The sequence below is a fragment of the Gopherus evgoodei genome, chromosome 16, assembly GCF_007399415.2.
Source record: "Gopherus evgoodei ecotype Sinaloan lineage chromosome 16, rGopEvg1_v1.p, whole genome shotgun sequence".
Taxonomy (NCBI): Eukaryota; Metazoa; Chordata; order Testudines; family Testudinidae; genus Gopherus; species Gopherus evgoodei.
This window is the reverse complement of record NC_044337.1, coordinates 16,578,887-16,605,067: the sequence shown is the minus strand read 5'-3', so window position 1 is coordinate 16,605,067 and position 26,181 is coordinate 16,578,887. Positions and strand designations below refer to the sequence as shown.

General features: G+C 44.1%; 2 protein-coding genes across 6 annotated transcripts in view; one reads left to right on the top strand and one right to left on the bottom strand.

Annotated features, from left to right (window-relative positions):
• The window catches only part of GTF3C4 (general transcription factor IIIC subunit 4), a 67,001-nt gene that overhangs the window by 7,022 nt on the left and 33,798 nt on the right, over positions 1-26,181 (bottom strand). Inside the window, exons 9-10 of one of the 3 annotated variants that reach the window (XR_003996756.1) lie at positions 11,748-12,000; positions 7,547-10,304 (exon numbers count right to left, since the gene is read on the bottom strand). The exons of 1 other annotated variant lie outside the window; for it this stretch is intronic. The gene's annotated coding sequence lies outside the window, so the exon portion shown is untranslated. Of the gene's footprint in view, positions 1-7,542; positions 12,001-26,181 lie in introns of those variants that run through there. One more of the 3 variants, XR_003996755.1, reaches the window with a different exon arrangement.
• The window catches only part of AK8 (adenylate kinase 8), a 106,863-nt gene that overhangs the window by 74,977 nt on the left and 5,705 nt on the right, over positions 1-26,181 (top strand). The window lies entirely within an intron of this gene.

Genomic DNA, 26,181 nt, shown 5'->3' with positions numbered 1-26,181 from the left:
TTGGACATATACTGACCTGAAAAAGAACTTTGTGTGTAGTTTGAAAACTTGTACTTTCCACCAACAAAAGTTGATCCAATAAAAGATATTAGTTTACAAACCTGGTCCCACTGATATGTACTAAATTAATGAGTCTGAGACATCTCACAGGACATCAGGTTAATGTTTAGCAGAGAGCAGACCACAAAACACTTGGCATTAGATTTAAGTATTGATGAATAAATATCACCAGTGTTAGTAAATATAAGACCGAACAGTTAACAAACTAATTTCCAGGCTAAGGATAAAGGATAACTGCAGTGAAGTCAGTGGAGTTGCAGTAGACAAGAATTCAGCCCCCATGGTTCAAAAAACAGAGAACTTAAAAGAACTGTATTTTTCCTCAACCATATCATACTTTGGGAGTCTTCAGATTTCACTTCAATTATCTGTCTTTCTTAGGGCTATGTAATAAAGCACTGAAATGTCGAAGCCTGCATTACACTTAAGAATTGTTGAGCTCAAATACAAGTTGCAGGTGTTTGAAAGCTTTTAGAGATTTTTTTTAATGCTCTTTCCCCTTCCAAAAAAAGACAACTTTAGGACAGAATTCTTTCTCCTGTTACACCTGTGTAACCTCTGTAACCAGGGCTGCATACACATAACTGGAGCAGAATTAGTCATCAGTTTTTATAGCTTTGTCACAAATGTAAATACAGCTTGAAAATGCACTGTCCAGTTCTTTTAACTTCAGTTTGAGAACATTACTAGAAGTTCAGTTATAGTGACATCAAAGAGCATGATGGTTTGAATTCCTGCATGTGGTATTGAGTTTTATATATTTAAAAAAAAGAAATTGTAAATAGATTTTTGGAATGCATCCTGCTCACTGGCTTTTAAAGAGCATCTTATTCTGTTAGACATGCTATCTTATATGCTGAGTCTGCAATCCTTACTATTGTTCAGTAGCAGTTACTCAGGTGAACAGTCCCATAAAAATCAAAGGAACTTGCCTGAGTTAAGGTTCCAGAATTGGGCCCCTAAACATCTTGACATGAGAAATTTTGGACCAGATCAGTTTTCAATCTGTCTTTTGTGCACCCTATTTCCATACATTTGCATTACAAACATGTGGTGTTAAAAGGTCGAGCTTTCAAACCCTCCCATCTAGGAGTACCTCATGTTAACTTCCTACGGTTTGCTAAGCATCATGTTATTGTGTTGTTTGGTGTATGAGAGCTCTATCTTCAAGCAGAATGATATTTTAAATTACTGCCTCATGGACAATTTCTGCAGCAGTTTCTATGTTTCTCATAGTGACATCGTCCTTTCCCCCCATCTGACCCTGCTATAGATTTCAACTGTTGTTTAACCTTGTTGATGTTTTGTCTATATTTGCTTTAACCAGATGCCCCTCTTTGCTTGCAGCACTGGGACTTGTCCCCTCTCTCCTATCAACAATAATTAGCCTTGTAAGAGTAATGGAAGAAATCGTGTCTAATTACCCTGTTGAAGGCCCAATTATGTTATTAACATTCGTGGGCTATAAGCTAATGATGAAGAGAGCTTCTCATTTGCATAGCATTAAGATAATTGAGCTGGAAGCTATGGGGCAGATAGTGGTGATGATAGCAGGATTCTATTACAGAATGGATAATGATGACCGGAGCAGGACGATTCACCTGACAGGTTTATTAATTAACAGCTATCTGATTACCTAGAAGGAATGGCAAGCGGCAATCCTTCTGAAAGGCTTGCTTTCTATCTTTTTAATGAAAGATGCTGTATCAGTGCTAATATTCTAGTGTAATTTATGGTAATGACAGAGCAAGCCCTTTATTTGAGGCCTGTATAGAAACCTATTCTGGGACCAATCAGCCCTAGCAAAAATGGCTTATGATTTTTTCAGTCCTTCTAAACATACTTTATTCTTCACAAACAAATACAATGCCAGTGACGTTGCTTAAGCCATGTGCACAGTGCCCTTAGAAAATTTAACAATTCAGTATTTTCTGGGAGTTTTACCTTTGTAAAGACTGCAGGATTTGGCTCTGTAAAAGTGTTGCCTTGATTATTGGTTTCAGAGAGAGAATTCTTGTGATTTAATTATTGTAAACCTGAGGCTCTGTGGATTGTCCTGCTTTGTATAAATTGAGAGAAGAGATGACCTTATCCTACATTTAACCATAGATACAAATGGTTTCGCAAAGATGCTGAGCCTTTAAAGCATGTGGATTTTCTTTCTTTAGAACATTGTTCACGGTGAAAATCTGCCTTTTTATTTTTTCAGTAGCTTTCAAATTCTATCCAAACATAGATTCATAGATTCAAAGGCCAAAAGGGACCATTTTTATCATCTCGTCTGACCTCCTGCATAACACGGGCCATAGAACTTCCCCAAAATAATTCCTTGAGCAGATCTTTTGGATACACATCCAATCTTGATTTTAAAAATGCTGGTGATGGAGAATCCACCATGACTCTTGGTAAATTGTTCCATTGGTTAATTACTCTCAACTTTAAAAATTTACAACTTGAATTTCCAGTCTGAATTTGGTCTAGCTTCATCAACCAGCCACTGGATCACGTTATACTTTTCTGTGCTAGATTGAAGAGCCCATTATTAAATATTTGTTCCCCATATAGATATTATAGGCAGTAATCAAGTCACTCATTAACCTTCTCTTTGTTAAGCTAACAGAATGTCACTCGCAATAAGGACTGGAGGTAGACCAAAGAAGTAGTACTGACCACCACTAAATTAGATGGGAAGTCGGAGGGCTTCCATTTTAGACTTTTTTAAAAGGAGCTGTATTCTCTAAACACAAACATTGCTCCAGATTTAAAGTTAGTCTTGTTATAGCTCTGTCTCCTATTACAACTGTATTTTCTACTTTTTACCAATTGATCCCTTCCAGAGGAAGTCTTCTAATTCTCCATCTTCCAGAATGGAAAATATAAGAACCAGCCCAAACCTAACTTCAAATACCAAGTGTTCCTCTATCTGAAAACAAGATTGGTTCTGCAACCAACCAGTCCCCTATCTTTGCTGCTAGCCTTTAAAAATTCATGATGAGATCTTGTTAGTCTCCTTTGGGCTAGCTGATGGCTTTAAACCTTGTGAGCTCCAGGCTTTCCCCAGTGGCCGAGATACACAGTGCATCCTGAACAGCCTCTGACTAGACAAGTTTCAGAGAAGATTGAAGATGTTAAACTTTAAGCCCCCCAAAGCCCTTTTATTAGTGAAAATGGCAGTAAACTAAGAAATTATGAGGCCTGATTATTTGGGTCTCAGTAGTAATAGGATTAGGAAGAGCGGGAGATGTATTGACAAAGTACCTTCTCCATTATTTTACTACTGCAGAACATTCTTAAATCAGAAATTCTCCTTGGATTCTGGTTATGAGATTTGTTTTGTTTGGTAAAAGGGAAAAAAAATATCCAACCATATTAATCCAATCTGGAATAACACTGGACTTTCAAGCTAATCAGAGCTGGTTCTGACATTATAAATGACCACTGAGGCTGACTAACTGGTCCACTGGATGCCTCTGTAATGGGTCTAAATCATTAGAGGAGCTCATGATGAAAAGGAGGAAAGGAAAATGCCTGGATAACTAAAGATGAAATAAATGAGCTTGCAAAGAGCTCTTAGAAATGGCTAACAGTCTGATCATTTTATCAGTGGTTATGACTAGCAGCTGCAAGCACAGAATAAAAGATCCAACTGTTAAAATGCATTGGGAGAGAATCCCTTTCTGTAGCTGTGCACACATGTAGGAGATGTGAATTAAGTGGTGAAAAAAGTATATATGTAACATTTACAAGGTGTTTTTTTGATCTCCTCTTCCTGGCATGTGACGGTACAAATCCAAATGTCCATATTTGTGTGTAAATTACATAAAATGGTTGTTCAAGAATCACAATATAATGAGTGAGTAGTGGCTTAGCCTGAATTTAAACCCAGAATCTCTCTAGTTCTCATTATCTTGCTTTAATCACTAACCTGCAAAGCCAGTGTTGGATAGAAATGTCTTTACTATATAAATTAGTTTTCTTATAAGGCATTCTGTAGCTCACTACAATGGCTTACTGTATAATGTAGACAAACACAGCATCAAGCCAAGATTTGATAGATCAGGAATTATGTATTTAATTCAGAGTTGTGTACAGAGTGCTCATAAAATCTTGATCATGATAGAGGGGCCAATAAACATTTGGGAACATAAATATTTCTGTAGGAAATGGCTTTGTGAAACATTTAGTTGTTGAGTAATAAGAAGAACAGAGAAAATCAGATGAGTAGAAATCTCTAGGTACTAATCTGATGGGTTATATATGTTGCAATGATAATAATATTGAGAGAGAAATTTTATGGGACTAGAGGCATCAAATACATAGAGCCCTGCACTTTTTACTAATGTCTTCATCTCCCTATACTTCGCCCTACGTACAAGAATAGCACTCATTGCTGCCCCAAAATATGTCTTTAAAGGCAGTATGGTAAAGGATAAGGTGGGAGTGCTAACTAGTCACTGCTGTTTCCATGACCTGGGGCACAAAATCTGGAGTGAGGACAAAAGCCCCGTGAAAAATCTGAGCTGCCTCTGGTATTTCCACGAAGACAGGTGCACCCTGATATCTTATACAGGAGAAGGAAGAAGTCATGATCCAGAAATGCTGTCCTCAGTGACTGGTGAATTAAAGAACCCGCTGCTCCTCCTGACTGACGTAGTTAAACTGACCTAATTTTCTAGTGTAGACTAGGACTCATTCCCATAAGGGAAGGGAAATAAGCTCCGCTGGTATAAGGCGTCTTTATGCTTGTATAAGTGCACCCACACAAGGGCTTGTACCAGTATAATTATTTAAGTAAGGAAATCACAGCCCTAACTGAAATAGTTATATCGGTACAAATACTGTGTATCATTCAGGTATAATAAATAGTCCAAAATAGAAACAATGAAGGCAAAATACGGATATAGATTTGTATCTGCTGCTCATAAGAAATCTTTTTCTTTTCCAGGAGAAATATTTCAGTGTGTATGGTTTCCTGGAATATAGCCAGATAGCAGAATATACTAGATCAGAAATAGTAAATTCCCCAGGATCCAGGCCATGAGGTGAAGTGAGTGAATTAGGATTTGGAATGAGCCCTTCATCCATTAGGTGGTGCGGTGACACTGGTAGATGATATGAAGGTTCCCATGATAGATACAGGAGAGCTGTGTATCAGTATAACCTGATCTTTCTGATTCCGAATGGAAGATGTAGAATAAAAGGGGAAGCAGACATGACCTTGTCACACTAGGGTAGAGATCTCCTCTATAATTTCTCTCTGTTCCATGACTTCCACTGGTGATTAGAAAGATCAGATAGGCCTTGTAAACGTCCGGCGTTGGGGCTCGGACCTCTCAGGCGCAGCCGAGAGCCAGAGCACCTCACTACAGGCGGCAAAGAGTTCCAGGCTCCGGTCCTTCAGCAGGGGTTAGACAAATAGTCGATAAGCCCAGGCCCTGGGTCAGGGCGGGCAATAAGCAGTTCAGAGCTCAGGCCCCTCAGCAGGGGCTGAGCACACCAACAGTCTCTAAGCCCCAAGCCCTGGGACAGGGCGGGGCAATATGCAGTTCAAAGCTTGGGCCCTTCAGCAGGGGCTGAGCAAACAAAGAGTCTCTGAGCCCAGGAGAAAGGCCTCCCTAGGCCAGCGAGAGGGGGAGTCTGCCACCCTGGGAAGAGTGGCAGGGGGAACGCAGGCCCTCCCACTCCACTGCGTTCCAGCCCGGGGCCCTAGCAGCCGCCAAGACTCGCTGCTGTCAATGGGGATCCTGGCCGCAACACACTGACATGCGTTCAGGCTCTTCGGGAGCCAAACCAGGGTCGTCTACTCCCAGGCCACTTCCGACCTCCCCCTCTCCGGGTACCTGCGTCTCGCTGGCGTCTTCCGCTGGGTCCCAGACCATGGGTTCCTCAGGATACCGGGCGCGGGGCAGGCTCGGCCGGTCCCCCTCAGGATACCGGGCGCGGGGCAGGCTCGGCCGGTCCCCCTCAGGACACCGGGCGCGGGGCAGGCTCGGCCGGTCCCCCTCAGGATACCGGGCGCGGGGCAGGCTCGGCCGGTCCCCCTCAGGACACCGGGCGCGGGGCAGGCTCGGCCGGTCCCCCTCAGGGTACCGGGCGCGGGGCAGGCTCGGCCGGTCCCCCTCAGGACACCGGGCGCGGGGCAGGCTCGGCCGGTCCCCCTCAGGATACCGGGCGCGGGGCAGGCTCGGCCGGTCCCCCTCAGGACACCGGGCGCGGGGCAGGCTCGGCCGGTCCCCCTCAGGACACCGGGCGCGGGGCAGGCTCGGCCGGTCCCCCTCAGGACACCGGGCGCGGGGCAGGCTCGGCCGGTCCCCCTCAGGGTACCGGGCGCGGGGCAGGCTCGGCCGGTCCCCCTCAGGGTACCGGGCGCGGGGCAGGCTCGGCCGGTCCCCCTCAGGGTACCGGGCGCGGGGCAGGCTCGGCCGGTCCCCCTCAGGGTACCGGGCGCGGGGCAGGCTCGGCCGGTCCCCCTCAGGGTACCGGGCGCGGGGCAGGCTCGGCCGGTCCCCCTCAGGACACCGGGCGCGGGGCAGGCTCGGCCGGTCCCCCTCAGGACACCGGGCGCGGGGCAGGCTCGGCCGGTCCCCCTCAGGACACCGGGCGCGGGGCAGGCTCGGCCGGTCCCCCTCAGGACACCGGGCGCGGGGCAGGCTCGGCCGGTCCCCCTCAGGTTACCGGGCGCGGGGCAGGCTCGGCCGGTCCCCCTCAGGACACCGGGCGCGGGGCAGGCTCGGCCGGTCCCCCTCAGGACACCGGGCGCGGGGCAGGCTCGGCCGGTCCCCCTCAGGACACCGGGCGCGGGGCAGGCTCGGCCGGTCCCCCTCAGGATACCGGGCGCGGGGAAGCTCAGGCAGCTCCTCAGGATACCGGGCATGGGGCAGGCTCGGCCAGTCCTCCTCAGGATACCGGGCATGGGGAAGCTCAGGCAGCTCCTCAGGATACTGGGCACGGGGAAGCTAAGGCCGAGCAGGAGCTCGGCCACCCGCGTCTGGTCTCTTCGGCAGCCGGCCTCCAAGTGAGCGCCGGGGCTGGGCTTTTGTACTTCCTGTCCCACCCCTAGACTTCCAGGGGCGGGAACTGGCAGTGGTGGCTCCGCCCACTGTGGCGGCAGTAATCACTCGGCCCTCTCAGGCGCAGCTGAGAGCCAGGGCGCCTCACTACAGGCCTAGACCACGAGTTGGCAACCTCTGGCACGCGGCTCGCCAGAGTAAGCACTCTGGCAGGCTGGGCCAGTTTGTTTATCTGCCGCGTCACCAGGTTCTGCTGATCGCGGCTCCCACTGTCCATGGTTCATGGTCCCAGGCCAATGGGGGCTGCGGGAAGTGGCGCGGGCGAGGGATGTGCTGGCTGCAGCTTCCCGCTGCCCCGATTGGCCTGGGACGGTGAACTGCGGCCAGTGGGAGCTGCGATCGGCCAAACCCGCCAACACGGCAGGTAAGCAAACTGGCCCAGCCTGCCAGCGTGCTTACCCTTGCGAGCCACGTGCCAAAGGTTGCCGACCCCTGGCCTAGACTAAGGTGATTTTGATCTCTCCAGGTTGGGCCAAGCAATGCTTCCAAGAAAAATTGCCCAACTCCCTCAACCCCATCCACCTCAAATTGGAAAAGGCCTGGGTCCCCAACTCGTGTTCATGGGTAACAGTCCCTTTAGCAAGGAGTTTGTCATTCTTTCTGACCTTTCTTGCTCCCAAGAGGAGGATCTAGGCTCTCTCAAGGGCTGGATATGCCTTTGAATTTCATCTCCAGTTACATACAGGACAACAAAAGTGACACACATCAGTGCAGTGTAAGTCTCAAAAAGGAGCATTGTGTGGAAAGAGGGACCAGTCCCCCCACGGATTGGAAGGTATTATGCATAGCAGTAACAGTTCCCTAATAAAGGGACCTGAAGAAAATAACAAATGAGATTTGACTTGGCAAAATACAATTTAATGCACGTGGGGGGAAATAATGTGAACTCCTTAGTGAGGCAAACTCCGACCAATGTCAGACATTTGAACTATTTCACTAGGAGACTAGCTGGCATTGTGGGGCTTCAGTTAAAGAACAAGGGACACTGATTCTGAGTACACTGTGGAAAGCAATCTACAAACATCAGGCAGTATTTGTTACAGGGGAAGGTCTGCATAGTAAAATAATAAGCACATGAGAATTTTCAGGGGAAATTATGCTTTGTCTTTCTCTCTTTCCCCTTTCTCTCGGCTTTTCTAGAATGTCCATTATGCTTCTGTATAGGTACCAATCCAGCTAAGCAACACTGAGAAAGATATTTTTAAAGAATCACTCTTAAATATTTTAAATGACCAAATCATAGAACAAAACATTCTGGCAACACAACTAGCACTCCTGTCCGTATGTGGGCTGAAAAATAAGAAAAGAGCCAGTAAAAAAACCTGAAGTTGGGAATAGCTAATTGGGATAGAAGTAATGTTTTGGCTTCAGATTTTTCAGGGCTGTAGAGAAAAATAGAATAAGATTAGAAAATATTTGTCCATCTTGTATGACAAATGTGGGGGGAAACGCTGTCATTTGTTACATTTTTTTTCCCTCCTAAAACAGCAGCAGGAATGAGCTGGCAGGCACAGAGAAATGCAGTTAGCAAGAATAATGGGAGTTGAAAGCTTGACCTTTGGTGATGGAAATTTTGATATGAAAAAGAGGCTTTTGATAATTTCCCCATCCAGTCAGATAAGAGAGACATCTTGATCCTGTTTCCTTATTTGCATGCTGACTGATCTCATTTGAAAACCCAATCATTCAGAAATATTGGGAAGTCACCAGAAGTGTTACAAGTAAGGAGCTGTTTTATCTGAAAGGTCTGCAGGATGTCATCTTCTGTTTTCCACTCCAGCGGGCTGATCGCTTCTTCTTGGTTCCATGTTTTTATTGGCAGGATGAGTCGAACATATTGAAATGCAAATAGCCATTTCCATACTGACCCAAAATATAGGATTTTTTTTATGATTGATTGTATCGAGAGCACTTCAAAAACAACAAAGAAAATAATTTCTGCAGTGCTTCTTGTTTCATGGCACTGTCATATTCTGATGTCTCCTGTCAGCAATCATTGGCAGAGAGCAGTTTCTGTGTGTGTCCCACTTCCATCTTTCCCTGAGTAGGTTGGAATTTCCAGGGCTACTTGTTGATGCAGTTTCCCATTTCTGGGAATGGTGTGTCAGGTCATTTAGCTTATGTCTAAAGAGTCTTAGAAGTTTCCTTCCTTGGATGTCATAAGGCATTGAAAGAGTAAAATTGATATTTAATGTATCTTGGCAAGTTGCAGATCTGATTACCCCAGTAATAGGTTTAGTTCCAAACCTACCCATACAGCTCCCAGGCTTTAAATTGTATCTTAACTAGCCATCTGATTACCTAGCAATTCAGATTTCAAATCTTAGGCACTGCCCGCTTAAGGGAGTTTAGCTCCACCTTTATTCTCCCAAATAAACAGGCTCACCAGGCATTTTTTCCTAAACAAGCAATTGAATTTCCATTCTACTCAACTAGGCGGTGGGGTTAATGGCAAACTTTCCTGTTGTGTAACTGGTATCATCATTCCTTACTCCAGAGCCCACCTGCTAAGTTAATGACTTAAACCTAGGGCTTAACTTGCATCACTAGACTGACCCAGAAATTGAGGATAAAGTAACCACTTTGACATTGGCCTGTATTTAAATATCTCTGACTAAAACAAATGGTGTAAAGTTTTCTTTGACATAGAGCCTTGCTAACTTCAGTGAGGCTATGGGTGTGCAAGCCAGCACAGAATTTGGCCCTATATACTTAAAAGAAAAGTCAGCTCTTATATTAAAGTCTGCCCCGCAGTTATTTAAATCAAAGCAGCAAATGAAATCACTAGAAGGGACCCCAAACATATCTATTACAAAACAGGAGAGCTGTCTTATGTCTAGTCAATGGGTTTGATTTGAGACCTCCAGATTCTAATAGCAGGTTTGCCCACAAATCTATCGGACTAAATAGTGAGTGTTCAGCCCTACCTCTCCAAACACTGATTCTGAGTGCTGCCTGCACACATCAGAACATGAATCTGATTCGCTTCATGGGCTCAACATTCCACTTTTCTGGGTTGCTTTAAAAAAGTATGATTTATCCAGTTGTTTTTCTGCCAGGATCTTGTTCTACCCTCTCTTACTCTTGCAGGGCCTTTTTTGAAACGCCCCTGTACGTCAGTTCTCCTTTGCCCTGCAGTGTTGGAATAGAGTCCTTTTGATTGAATAATCCATCCTGAAATACAGATCTTGCATTTTCAGTTGCAAATGTAAACTCCTGAATTCACTGGTTTTTGGCTGCTCCCCATTTCTCTAGCCCCTCAGCTGTCTGACACTTTGATTTGTCTCTCTGTAATAATTCAATATCTCTCTGGGGCTGGGTAATGGTTAGTGAAAATGCTTTGTAGTTTCATTGGCAAGGGGAATGAGACATTAACCCAGGAGCCCTCTATCACCCCACCCTTGCTCTTGCATTGACATATTTTGGCCAATATTGTGGCTTTCCAGTAGGAACATGTTCAGATCCCTCTACCAAACTCCACTGGGTGTCCTATGTCTTGTGCCAAAGACTTAAATCCCATTTACACTGCAAAATAACCATGTTTAAACATGGTTGTGGCCAAATTGTTACAAATTTTACTTCTTTTAAGAATTAGACTAGATATTTACCAGGGTATTAACATAATTTTTTCTGTCTGCACAAGCAAGGACAAAACCATGTTTAGAGGGTATTTTTGTAATATAGATGGGGCATAAGGTAGAACCTCCATCCCAATGTAGCCAGTAAAGGTAACCCATATAGTTGGAGGAGTATCCTGAGGAATTGCAGCATTGCATTTCCCATCTCCAGCCAGCTTGGGGAGTGAAAGATCAAGTTAATGTCAAAGTCAAATTCCACCACACATGGTATTACATTGTACAACTGCTAGACCCCCAAACAAGCCTGAGTTCGTTACATCGAACACGGCATACTATGGGTCCTAGATTGATGTGACCAGACTGTAATCCCAGCAAGAACCATCATATTCTGGTGCTTTGAGCATTGGTCAGGAAATCAGGAACTCCTGTGTTCTAATCAGGCTGTGCCTCCGACTCACTGGGTAGACATAAGTAAGTCACTTAAATGCTCTTGACCATTGGTTTTCAAACTAGGGACCGCAACAAAGTTATTAAGGGCCGCAAGGTAGGGGGCAGAGCTGCGGTATGCCAGGGCAGGGCAGTAGTGGAGAGAGCACACAGGGAGTATCTGGGGTGGGTGGGGGAACACAGCCCACTCAGCCTTGCCCTACCACAGCAGCAGCTTGGTCCTCTCCTGCTCTACCTCTTACAGACTGCTGGGAACTCCCTGCATGCTCTCCCTGTTGCTGCCCTGCCCAGGGCACCTGGCCAGCTGCAGCCCCATGTATTTTAAACTCCCTGGAGCCTGCAGGAGCGAGAGGCTCTTGGCAAGGTGAGGGAGGGACTGGATCCCTTATCTGCTCTGAGCCACACTGCCTTTGGGCTCCAGCTGGGGTCCTGTTGCTACCCGGGGTGTGAGCCACCCAGGGCCTTTAATGAGTCACTTTCTGCCTCAGACTGGCAGGAGTTGAAGGGCACAGCAAAAGAAAAGTTAGGGAACCTCTGTTCTAGACCTAATACCGAGGTGATGTGTAAGGCAGTGTAATTTATGTTCCCTTACATTCCCTTGCAGAGCTGGCTGGCCTTGCAGGGACCAGGATCCAACCTTTCATGAGAAACTCCAACTGCTCCACAAGATGTCTCCTCAGTGAATGGATGTAGAGGGTCTTTCTCCATTCTCTCGTATACTGAATCAGTCTCCTGTTCTGTCTTTATTCACAGACAGAGCGATCCCGTCTTTTATAATGTTCCTTTTTACCTCCATGTGGTGTCGATCGTTTGTAGCTGGCTTTGAAGGTTTTCCATGGACTATTCTGGGATGGGGCAAGAGAAGGCAGTTGAATAATACATTACATCATCAGCTTGCGAGGGAGGGGTGACGACTCCCTCCCACTTCAACAGGTCTCACTGCGACATATGATTCCCTGCTAACTAACTTATACTCCAAGACCATAAGGGCATAATTTTCAATATAGGTACATTATTCCTTAAATATTACCCATAAACACATCTCACAATGATTATAGGTATTAATAAGTTACAAGCTTTCAGTAGAGACCTCATAAGTTACCCTTCATGGATAATACCATGAAAATGCTGTATTTCAGTATAGTGAGTTTGTCAGGTCTGAGACAAGAGCTGCTTGTAGAGAACAATGACTCCTTTGCCTATTGGTACCAACAATGGGGATCTGTGTCCCCGGTTGGGGTGGGGGTTGAGAGAGACCCACACTCATCTGAACTTAGCAGAATGTTAGAGGAGGAGTCAGTAAGGGCTCTCTCTTGTGGGTTTGTCTGTGGGGAGAGATGATCCAGACCATAGTAACTCACAGCGGGGTTGTAAAAATCATGTAGTTAATGTTTGCACTGCACTTTGAAAATGTAAGACATTGAGAGTATGTCTATGCTACAAACCTAAGTCAACCTATATTAGGTTGACTTATAGCTGCGGTGGTGCATATCTATACTACCCTCCTTGGGTCAGTGGTGCACATCCTCACCAGGAGTGCTTCCACCGACCTAAGAGAGACAGTGCAAGGAGCTGACAGGCTCCTGGCAGGCTTCCCCCCTCCCCCCCCACATTACCCAGAGGGAGTGGAGGAAGCTGCCTGGGGCTTCTCCATTACCTTCCTCCACCTCCCGCTCCTGCTATGAAATTGACAAGACAGCTGATGTGTGTTGCCCTAACTACACCAACATAAGCCTTATGCCTCTTGTGGAGGTGGAGTTACTATGTTGGTGTAGTAGGGTACTTACATCGGTGGGAGGAAGGCTGTAGTGCAGACACTGACATAATTAGGTCAACATAAACTGCCTTACGACAGTCTTCCTGATTAAGGAACAGTTGACATTAGCAATCCTTGTTATCTACTTACAATTTTGCTTATGTATTTACCTGGCGTTTTATTTAGTGGCATCAATTAGTACCAATGATTTCCAGGCCTAGACACCAAAATAAAGTGTGTGAGATCCCAGGCTGAATGGGCAAGGGGTGACAGGGGTAACATTGGGCCCATGGTTTTGAGTCCGGTGTGTGCATTTGTGTGAAAGAGTTCCTTGACTTGCCACTTCCTTGTCTGTGATTTTATGTCCATTCACCAGAAGGATTTAAGACGGTAACCACTAATATCTTCAGGAATATAGGGTGTATGTCTATTTATTGTTTTGGCTTTGTACTTTTCATTTTATCAGAGAAATGTGCCTGGTTCTGACAGAGGGCTGCAGTAGCCTGACTTATAGGCGGTAAGTGTTTTAGTGGATCTGTTTAATCAAATCCAGTGGCCTGTCAGCTGCGGGGGGGGGGAGGTGCTTTGTAACAGCAGAATTGGTAAATTCCCCCTTCTTGCAGAGTAATAAACTGAAGTTGTTGGTATGAGTAGCTAGCACAACTCAGCAGCTCTCTAAATTAGACATAGAACATTCTCCCAGATGGGAAATCGGCCTCCTTCATCTCCCATGTATTTCACAATACAGAACCATGTAAGTTAGAACATGATGTATATTATCTGTGATAACCACAGCAATTCAGCTGTTTCCTGCTGGACCCTTATTTATTTGTTTGTTTGTTTAAATCAAACCCTTCCTCGCCCCCCCAACAAATAAAAAGGACTCAAGTGTTTAGTTTCCTAATATTTTGTCTGCGGTGAAGTCAGCATAGAAAATTAGTGTCCAAAAAGTTGTAGAACAAAAGACTAGCCTGTGTTTCCCCTTTTAATCATGTAATTGCTGAGTGACATTTAACTCTAAGGCTTTAAATTACTCCTTTGTCAGCCAGCCTTCTCCTTCTGCCCTTTCTCATCCCTCCAGCCCCAAGCAGGCTGCTTTTGCAGAGTGGTGCTTTAACTACACTGAAGTTTGGCTGGGCTTCCACATATTACAGCAGCGACAAGGAAGCAAACAATTGAAGTATTTGAGGACAATGAAATATGCATGGCTATCTATGACAGCCCTATAAAGCAGGGCAATTAGCCGCGTAATCCCAGAAAGCCAAGGCGACCTGCAGCCCACGGTTCCCTATTAGTTAAATGCTTTTTGTACGTCCTCATCCCATCAAATCAACTAACACTTCCTTTAATTGGTTCATGAATTATACAGCTCTGCTGCATTATAATTTAATCACCAGTAAACATTCCTGGGGCCCACTGTAAAGTGTATGGCGCTCATTAATTTGTTAATTTCAGCAGATGGAAGGGGAGATGGGATGAACGGTGGCAGTACAGAGCGCCTTGGGCAATGGAAAAAGGAAAAAAAGGTGGGGGGCCATTTAGGTTTTTTAAGGGCTGTCAGAAACTCAATCTGTGAGCTGTCAGCAGCTTGGACCCATTTCTTCCCCCTCCTTCCCATCCCTTCACCCCACCTACTGCTGAAAGTGACTGACGGATTCATATGGAGGCTTGTCAACCCGTCTTTAAACATCAAGCCAGCGGGTAAACCGAGCCCAATGTAAATTAATTCTTGTCTTACGGGCCCCCCTTTCTCTGTCCCCATGAATATTTCATAGCGGGAAGCATAAATATTAATTCTAATAGCTCTGCACAGTGGTTATTATTTCTGTTTTATGACAAATATTCATAAAATATTCAGGACCCTTTTTTAGAACATTTACACACTTGATTGTGAAATTTTCCAGCTTCCTGGGGACACAGTAAACATATTGGGGTTCTCTTGATGGACCTTTTTCCTTCTTAATTAATACGACTCGATATTAATATTTAATCAGATTTAGTTTTTCTTTTCCCCAGAAGTGAACCCTATTAGATTTGAGGGTTTATTTGACAGTATTTAAACAGAGAATTTTTATTCCCTACTATGAAATTAGTTTCCTTTGACACATATATAAAATGACACATGATAATCCACTCTTTTATTTTTCCCAGTGCACTTTTTTGGTTCAATTCTTTTGTATTTATTTAATAACTAAATACCCTACCAATAACAAAAGTTAATGTTTAATGCTTCCCCCACCCCCAAAAAATCATTCAATGTAAATACTGCATAGCAGCAACAAGGATAAAACATTTTTGTAAATCTGATGGTTTAAAAGGGGGAGGGAATATAGCTTTTCTTTGTTAAGCACAGGTGGTGCTAGTGAAAAGAGCAGACAAGTAACCAGGACATCAATTGTGATATGAGTTTGTTAGTCCTTAACCCTGGAATTCTTGCACTGCTCAAAATTTGCTCTGCAGAATCTAATTCTTGAAGGGGAGTACGGTAAGCTCCTAAGGAAACATTAAGATTGCATTTTTGGGAATGGATTCAGATTCCTGACCTCAGGCCTTGAGGAAGCAGAGGCTTTAGAATATCTGAGAGGGGATTTATTAATCTTACAGGTAGGGGAAACTGTGCCAGCTACACATTACTCTGAAGCAGCCCTGCTGCCATCTTACTCTGTGATTCATAAAGCACCACAGGAATGAGCTCCAGAGGGAATGCAAAGATGCTAGAATAATAGCTGAGAGTAAGAAGGAGGCAAAGAATAAAAATGAGGGGAAAATGTAAAGCAGTTTTGGATGGAGCTACTAATGCATCCAAATCCCCTGCCTATTAAGTGTAGAAAGGGTTAAAACTGACTTCTCAAAAGGAGCTTTAAAAATGTATTGAAGACCCCAGAATGGAAACATTTCCTCTATATTTGTGGGTGCTTTTCAATGTGCGTATGGAACATTTACACAACAGATCATTCTTCAGACCACTTTTGAATGGAGTAGCTTTCCCTGATACAACAAATGGGACCAGAACCTCAGCTGGTGTAAACTGATGCAGCTCTGCTGAGTGGAGATACACCGATTTATACCAGCTGAAGATCCAACTCACTGCTTTTGTACAATAAATCAGCACTGATGGTAATTACCTAGGAAAGCTACATTTGTTCTCTGTATGAAAAGGTGGTCTTGGTACTCACTATCAGTGATGCTGAGATAGCAGAGTGGTGTGCTGTGATGTGGGTGGGACTGTGCCATTTTGACTCCCTGGGCTGCTGGAGAGTGAGCACAGCTCAGAAGTGATGCTCTTGGTCTAGGGGAGGAGAGCCATCTGACTCCGTCATGTCTCTGCCCTACTGATTCATATATAGAGCAGCATGACTGTAGCCAAAGAGGAAGCTGTTCATCTTGCTCTCCTGGCCAGAGGCCAGGTACTTGGAATAGTGACCCACTTAGCTTCCTTTTGTAGCTATTTGACAGAAACATAGCTGCTGAAAAAGAAGAATCTAGTGTCTGGAAATAGCTTCACATTAAATGAATTATTATTGATAGCTTCACTTTCGTTGATTAACCTGTGTCTTAGACGTTATATAATGTATTTGTCCCTTATGGTTAAAGCCTAGAGGCTAAGATTGCTTCCCATAATACAACCCCACATCTTTCATCGAAGGATCTGAAGGCATTAAGTAATTAAACCTCACAACAGCCTTCTTACATAAGTAAGGGATAAATATTTCACCCATCACTGAGCAGGAAGGCAGAAGCAACACTTAGGACAGGAAGTAAAGAATACCATGTCCAGTCAGTGGTGCAAGCACATTAAAAGATTGGTTGGATGTGTATCAGTAGTGGAAATATGTATAGCTCAACTTAGGGGAACATAAGCAAGACAGAAAAAATGGGGAGAGGGGAACATATCCCTCTTGTTCCTCCTAGTGGGTGCACCTAAATATCCAATTGAACTTTCAGAGGAAATTTAGGGATGCAGAATGTACAAAAACTGAAATATGGCCAGCCTACTTGAGCTAGCCCCTGACTCTTGGAAAAAAAAGCATCTTCTGACCTTTAATGACCAAAAGTGGTCAGGACCTCATTTTTATATCTCAACCAGAAGATGGCATCCCATCCCAGACTACTTACTTAGCCAGACCCTACATAACTTCTTAGGCCTGATGTGACCCAACATGGGGTGGTATGGCTGTAAGCACTTCCCACAGTTATTTCACAGTATATATTTCAAACATCTCCTTTGAAACTTTCTTCAACTAGAGAATTAGGTCACTGGGTGTTCAATGTAGCCAAATCCAGCAGAGATGGCGCAGGGAAATAGAAAGTACATCACCCAGTGCCAGCTGAGCCTATATTGCTCCAGGGCTTTTTCACCACTTTGGCTGGCCTATGGTGTTTCCATTTCTGCCCTTCAGAAATTTGTGTGAGTGCCATATCGGAGTTTTGCTGGTGGAAACTTCTTTAGAGAGCTGCTGAATCAGCACACTCTCCAGTAGCCCAGCCTCAGCTACGTTTTAGCCAGCACTGCCTCTTATCTCAGGATATGTCTACATCTACAATTTTGCAGCGCTGGTTGTTACAGCTGTATTAGTACAGCTGTATAGGGCCAGCGCTGCAGAGTGGCCACACTTACAGCAACCAGCGCTGCAAGTGGTGTTAGATGTGGCCACACTGCAGCGCTGTTGGGCGGCTTCAAGGGGGGTTCGGCGAACGCGAGAGCAAACCGCAGGGAAGGAGACCTGCTTGCACGGGGGTTCAGGGAACGCGAGAGCAAACCGGGGAAGGAGACCTGCTTCCCTGCGGTTTGCTCTCGCGTTCCCCGAACCCCCCTGCAAACCGCAGGGAAGGAGACCTGCTTGCTCGGGGGTTCGGGGAACGCGAGAGCAAACCGGGGAAGGAGACCTGCTTCCCCGCGGTTTGCTCTCGCGTTCCCCGAACCCCCCTGCAAACCGCAGGGAAGGAGACCTGCTTGCACGGGGGTTCGGGGAACGCGAGAGCAAACTGGGGAAGGAGACCTGCTTGCACGGGGGTTCGGGGAACGCGAGAGTAAACCGGGAAAGGAGACCTGCTTCCCCGCAGTTTGCTCTCGCGTTCCCCGAACCCCCCTGCAAACCGCAGGGAAGAAGACCTGCTTGCTCGGGGGTTCGGGGAACGCGAGAGCAAACCGGGGAAGGAGACCTGCTTGATTACCAGAGAGGCTTCCTCAGGTATGCTGCGATACCTGCTTATTCCACGGAGGTCAAGAAAAGCGCTGGTAAGTGTCTACACTTGATTACCAGCGCTGGATCACCAGCGCTGGATCCTCTACACCCGAGACAAAATGGGAGTACGGCCAGCGCTGCAAACAGGGAGTTGCAGCGCTGGTGATGCCCTGCAGATGTGTACACCTCCTAAGTTGCAGCGCTGTAATCCCCTCACCAGCGCTGCAACTTTGTGATGTAGACAAGTTAATGGAACTGTGGCCATTACACTTCTGGAGCCGGGTCCTGCAGCAGAGTTTCTATCCCCAGGGAATTCTGCCACACTTAAAGCCAGTGTAAGCTGCTAGTGAATTTAGTCTTTGTATGTCTATCTGCATGTCTCATAAGATGTATAGTACTTTGCTAATGTCTTCGTTTTCTAACTTCCCAACACTGATTTTGACAGGCTCTATTTGTCTGCCTTGGAAAAGTTGGTTAGTTTTGTTTGTTTGTTTTTCTCTGTCCTGCAGGTGCATTTCAGACTCAACTCGAGGTGTTTAAATATCTGATAGTAAAGTTTGCTATAACTTTTAAGATCACACAGGAATTTGATCCTTGCATCTTTCTCCTTAAAACAGACTGATGTGGTGCATTGTAAATTGCCAGGAGCGCTTGCTAATTTAGTAGTTAATGACAGTCATAGAGAGTGTTTTTCTTGCCCCTAGAGAGGTTTTAGACACAGCTGGGGTAGATTTGCCACTATCAATTATGCACAGTTTTAAACAAGAAATGGCCAGCAGGGGCCTCTTTTTTGTGTTGAGTGCAGAGCATGCAGAATGGGAATATTGCAGCTGCTACCTGTGTGCAAGAGGGAAGATGTATAGGATTTTTTAAAAAACAAGAACAAGACGAATAGCCTGCTATTTTTAAAGTTGCTGTTTCAACTTAAAAGTTAAAATGCTGCATTAAAAGTCGCAAAGAATTTTTTAAAATGTAGGCTTTCTAACTTCATTGCAGGAGAACTTGGTCCATCATCAAGATTGTCACAAGAACACCAATGGTCTTGTGTCATTGGTCCTAGCCTGTCTGTAAATGGTACCCAGGAAGGCAGCATTCTGTGTGGATCTTTCTATCTGAGCTCTTTCTTTTTATTTCTTAATAATGAAAAGTCATTTATTTATTTATTTACATCTGTTTTTAATGTGCTGATCAACACACTCCCAGACAGTAATTAAACAAAATGGGACAGATTTGGTCTCAATTACACTGGGGTAAATCTGAAGTAACTCCATTAAAGTCAGTGTAAATACTCTGCATTTACACCACTGTAACAGAGATCAGAATCAGACCCATGATATATATATAAAATGGCACAATGCCAATAGTGGGTTCTCCAAGCCATCACCTCCAGAACCCCCCCTCAACTCCTTTGTCCCAGGAAAGCCTGGTAGAACAACTAGACTTAAATCCCAGAGCCAAAGACTGCTGACTGAGAACACATTGCCAGCAGCTCCCTCTTATTTTAAAGTAGGGGACTATTAGTCTCAGTGCCTCAGTTGACTGCAATGCACCATGGTATCACTTAAGAAGAGAGATGGTCTCTAGATAGACAGGCCCAGGCTATTTAGTGTTCTGTAGGTTGAAACCAGCACTTTAAACTTCCCCCAAACATGAATTGTTAGTTAGGAAGACAGGTGTAATGTGTTCTCTGTGGGAAACACTGCTTAGCAAGCAGGCAGCTGCATTCTGCATTAGTTGCCCTTTCCAAGTGGCCTTACGAGGTAGCTTCATGTAAACACATCACAGTCATTTAGGTCTGACTGTGTCCAGGAAGAGGAAAAGGTTGCAACCTTCTTTTTAAGTCCAAGTGAAAAAAAACTTCCTTGGTAGCTGTTACTGCCTGATCATCCATCCCCAGAGAGGGATCCATCCGCAGTTGGAGAGCCAACAAGATCATCAGGTTGCAAAGCTTCATAGCAAATTGCGGGGAAATCTCCTATTGGGGGGTGCTAGTAACAACTCTTGTCAATTCCTTTGGTTGCTTTCCCCAGCCTATAAGAGTTAACCAATATCTATGTGGGATGCTGCATATGGCACACCACATTAATATGTGTTACATGCACAATATTAATATTGTACATATTCTATTCTATCTGAATGTTGGGTAGTTATGTTAAATCATATAACTGAATTTTATTATGTTTTTCCCAGAATGCTGTTCGCTCATGTATCCTATATTGTGTATTCTGTAACGCTTTGCACTGTTGAACTCTGTCCTTGGCATAGACAAATACAAAACCCGTCAGAAACAAGAAGTATGAATAGCATGTCCTTGTACATTTTGGAGGTATCTCCATGGCCCACTGACACCTGGAATGTGATATTCAAAACAAAGATAAGGACGGTGCAGGACAGTATAGAAAAACAAGATACGGAACTGACAGAAACTGGTGGATTGAAGCTGGGTGATGTAGAGTGCTTTTAACATGTAAACAACTATAGTATAAATATATATAGTCTTGAATGCATATTTTTGAATCAGAACTATCATCTAAGGTGACTGCTGGGAGATTGCTTCCCGAGAGGGCTGGTATGTATGGCTCCTTTTCATGTTCTCCTGCTTTGTCTTTGACTAATAAACAGTCTAAGCTTGGCTATTTGGTCTCTTGAATATTTTTCATTTTGAATCCTGAGTATAGCCAAACAACTGGCTTTACCTAGTTTACATAAATTTCACTAGTTCTTATCTGGTTTGAGCCTCAGACAGTTAACCCTCATCTGTGTCCCACTTTCTTCTAGACATGGGACAAAGTTCTTCAATCACACCAGGCAAACTGGAAGAGATGGTAGTATAAAGCTGAGTGTTGTCATCATCCTGAAGACAATGTACTCTGTAGTTAAGCACTAACCCTCTTACTGATTCCATATGCATGTGGTGCAGAGGGGCCAACAGCATAGAAACCTGCAAAACTCAACTTGATGGCATCCTCAGGGCAGATGGAGAACTACACAATACAAACCTCTGTTTCCTCAGATATAAAGGAGTGGAGCAACTCAGACTGTCTTCCTTTGCGAGGGTTCAAAGACAAGTCAGTAGCACGTCGTGCTCAGAAGTATTGATGGGAGTTGTTGTGAGTGCTGTGGAGTGTCGCTAGTGCTGCAGTATTGTTAATGCTGCTAGAGCTGCTGTTGTTGGAGCTCTGATGTTAGCTGCACTAGCAGAGAATGCAGCATGTTGATTCATCCCTCAGTGTTACTCATAAAGAAAAAACACAGGCTTGGTTTGGTGGAGAAGGCACTCGGCCAGGTTTACTGTCGACAAAGCATGGTATGGTGCCCTGGCTCGTTGGTTATGGGTACACTAAACACACATATGCCTGTGACAAGGTAGAGGCTCAATCAACGTAACATCATGCTGTTCTGTGGGCCAATACAAAGATGCCCCTCCTTCGACTCTCCTTTTATACATTGATACAAACAAGTTACCCATTCTATGTTTTTCATTATTATCCTGTACTTTGTACCTGCTAATTTGAAAAGAAGTCCTCAACCATTATCCTGTCATTCCATCCTTATCTTACCAGGGGCCAGTGTGTTTCTGTACCCTCTTCTGGGAATTCGTTTACGTAGTTACTTGAGAACTCGGGGGGTTCTTGTTCCAGCCTCTCAGGTCAGGAATGTGTTTACTTGGTTAGCTAATACATGGTGTGTTACTATTCTGCTAAGGCCAGGCCTACATACCCTGCCAGCTATGCCTAGGGCTCCGGCAACACCTACAGTAGTTGGCAGTTAAGACAAATTTGACATGGTGACCTCACTTTTGTCAGTCATCAAGAGAAGATCCACCAGGACAACCAATGAGCCCCTAACACATGCCTAGCCTAAAACCAAAGTGACTGGGGGCAAGAAGATCTGAGGACAATAGAGGCTGCTGGGGATGTTCCAAAACGATCTTCTCAATAATCTTCCCAAAAAGGGACGGTTTCCGACAGAACAATAACTGGAGAACTTCCATGTCAAGAGATATTCCCTTGAGCAAGTAATTAACCACTTATTTAAAAAAAGCTGGCATCTTGCCTCCTAAAGAGGAAGTGTTCACTGTCTATACCAACAATGGTCCCATTGCTTCTACATTTGCCTTCACTAGTCAAGAGGAACATAGATCTAACTCACAAGTTACAGCATACAGCACCCACAGCAGATCAGTGAGTAACTCCACAATTCAAGTACAGAACATGTTTGTTGTTCCACCAGGCATGATTCTACCATTCTAGAAACAGTTTGCTTTGGCACAGTGCAGTTTTATTCACAAAACAGCACAAAAATTCCTCATGATGAGGAAAATTTAACATTGTCACTAGATGCAAATAACTTGAATTAAGCAGGTTGTTCACCAGCCAGAACAGGTGTGTTGATCACAGTGAGGTGGGTGCCATGGCAGGTGTAAATAAACTTTCCTTTGCCTACTGCGTGGCTATGGCACGTTTTGAGAAATGTTTTGTCACAACTGATCTGGTTTGGAATGAAAATTCTGCCCCCAGTGCTCTTGCCAGGTTCCGTCTTACTCCATGAATCACCATGAAGCTGTCAAAATACCATGGTGACTTATAAGGAGTCAGACAGCAAAGAGGTTGTACCAATAGCAAGATCAAAAGATGACTGTACGAGTACCTATCAGACAATCTATAGTAGTCTGTCTCCAAAGCAGCATTCTTCCCCAGAGCCTCTGCAAAACCAATAGGTTCCCTCAATGTCCCAGAATGGAGCAACAAAAAAGTCCTTTGCCTTGACAGGCAATGATGGTTACCATCAATCTTATCAGTCTGTGGGACTTAACCTTACTGCTGCGCCCTAATGCTTTAAGAGATTAGACTGGTAATGTCAGATACAGTGAGGAAGAGACAGGATTCTGATATCTCTCTCACATTGTTCCTTTTAACTGTTTTATTTATTATTTCATTACTTGGGAAAGCTGCTAGATTGACAGCACTGAAGCCTGAAGTCTTCCTACAGTCAGTGGCATATGTACTTCCCTAATATTGCCTGCCAACATGCTTGAACTCTGACATAAGGGACCACCACTAGAGGAGAGAGAATAGCGTGGTATCCATGACCCACTCGATCCTTGGCCTGTACACTGACACTGCCAACAAGACTGCCAGCCAGTGGTGGTGATTTTTGTGATGGGGATATGTTTCCACTGGGAACTGAACTGAGACCCTACAAAGTTAAGTCATGTAGGACATCAAGCAGCAATCGATGCTAATAACTTTTGGTCATTACTGAGCTGGATGAGATTTGAATCAATGATGCAGCGGTCAAAGATCCTATGTGCTGCTCCCCCCAAGCCATCCAATCTTCTATTACGCCATCACTGTTTGATATTTTTCAATGACATACGGTTGCATAGGTAAACTAGCAGCTTGCCAGCTCTGAAATAGAAGCTGTACCGGATGCTAATCCATCACTGTAATGTACTATTATTCTTTGATATTAAGCTACTTTTTCTTGCCTTCCTGCCTACCAACCACAGAGCAAATTTCCCACGGATAGAAGATACAACACATTGCAACACACACAGACATGATAATTCCTAAGGAGAGTGTATGTATAAAAGATATTACATTCTTCAACGGTAAGGGGCCAAGGAATGGGCCCAATCCAGTGTCCATTGGGAGTCTTTCCATTGACGTCAATGAATGCTGGGTCAAACGCTGTGCTTTTTAAAAATCTAAGGAGGACACAATGTTGTATCTGTGAAGTATTCCAGACAGAAATCTTATCAAAATATCACTCAAACAATTGGTGGGCTTAGTTAAATTACCTAACCAAAATCATAGCCTCTTGAAGAAACTGACGCAGGGCTGGAGGTTGGTGGTGTTTTCCAGAAACACTTCCCTGAACAGAAAGAGAATGATTATGTGCCCAAGATGTGCATTATACAGTGGATTTACTTAAAAAGTCTCTCCCATATTCTTCATAAATGGGCTAGGTTGGGCACACGAGTAAGCCCCATTAGGTTGCACAGGAAGACCCTATGTGTTTTAGAAATCTCTCTCAAACTGGTATAATCTTTCTAGTTAGAAGCATTTTAACTGCAGTCACTAGCTATATATATTTTCTCTTTTACATTTTTCCATTGAATATATTGCTCATGAGTGATGAGCCCTAGAGATTGATATACTCTTTATCCACAGAACATGTACAGTATGTACTGTTTGGACAGGGCAGTGCAAGCTTCTCCACAGCCCATGTAGGCCTAACCCCTGTTCTGAAAAGGCCATCAGATTTGATTCTGTGATGTTGTATGTTATATTCGATCATGTGTTGTTTTGGGGAAAAAACACATCTTAGAAAAGATGTCTGTAGTCTCCTACATCTTCCCCCTACACTTTTCTTTAATGGTGACACCAGACTGAATAATAAGAAGCATCTTGCATAAAAAAGATGAGTCTCAGACAAGGCTTTCAGAGTTCATTTTGTTAGCAGCTTTTTAAGTACAGTTTTTAGGCTCTTCTGTTTCAAATACCATAATATTTTTTGAGTTAGTAACTATGAATGCGACAAGCTTTCTTGATATGCCAGGTTATAATCCTTTAACGGTTCTGTTTATTTCAGAATATAATAGGGAGCCGTATCAATTATCAGGGCTGTAGAAACATTGTTCCACTCTACTAGAATATTCATCTCAAGATATATCATCAGATGTTACCTATTCTGACAATCACGTTTTTGTGCCATTGTTGGGCAACAGAAACAAAGAAAAACAAAATGTTAGAGTGTAAGGGATAAAAGAATGTTGGAACTGTGATTCTTTTCCTGTCTTTAGAATCTTGGAGATCTTGAATGTTTTATTCCAGCCTGTTGTTTTGTTACCACAATGTGAATAGAAGTTATTATCTGTAAACATTTGAAGAGAGAAATGATTTTCATAACTTTAAGTCCTACAAAGGATTCTAGTAATCTGTTATATGCATGCCAAGGTAAAGCTCAGCCTTTCATCTGGTCTGATCCCACCCAGTCAGTGTAAAATGTTTCTTTGGTGAATGTCTAAAGCATACAGTATCTTTTGTGAGGCAGACAAACATGAAAATAGGAAGTCTGCCCTTGAAGGCAGAAGAAGTTATTATATTGTAAATAAATCCACATTTGAAAGCCCACAATTTTTTTAATATATATATATATATATATATATGTTTAGTTCCACAAGTTTGGAAGGAATTTTTTTTTTGTTCTTTTAAAAAATCATTAAATGTGACCCATATGAAAAATTTCCCTTTATGTGACATCAGCACAGTCTGTGGAATGTCTCACAGCCTAGTGATTTATCTCTACTCTTCATAAATGTATTTGTGAGAATTTTCTGCTTAGGAGTTTGAGCTTGAATATAAAATTAATAAAAATATTACACTGAGGTTAACTGATTTAGGAAGATAATTGTACGGCCAGGGCAACTGTATTTGTTTCTTTCAGTTGATACTACAGTGTAGCTCAGGGGGTTGGTATTAGGAGCATGCCTACCAGATTGGGCCCCAGAAGTGAGATAGCTGCTCCTCCACCTATTTTCTCCTGGTTCATGGATCACATCAGGACTTAAGCAGAAGATGGATGTCAGGCTGTCCAGAGTGAGGCAGCACCGCACGTGCCCAGAGATAGAAACTTAGGTGCCTAGGGAACTTTGACAGAGATAATTTAGATGTCAAGTGAGTTTAGGTGACCACCAAACAGAGGTTTTGTGGATCACGATGGTGCCTAAAAGTGGGACTTAGGTGCCAAAGTCTGGGGTTTAGATGCCTAAGTACCTTTGTGGATCTGGATCTAGGGTCCAATTTTTACAAGTGCTGAGCAACTGCATCTCCAGTTATAGGTAATGGGAGCTGCAGGTGCTCACCCTCTGAAAATCAAGCCCTCATTATCTGCCATGTTGGCAGTCTCAACAGAGAAACCAAGTGTTGAATGCACCATGGCAACCAAACTCATCATAGCAGTGGTCCCTCCGGGTCAAGTTTGAGAGAAAGGACAATTCTGTGCTGGCACCAAACAGTGATAATTAGTATGTGATAGATACCAAATCTGATTCCATACACTGCTACAGGATGTGTGTC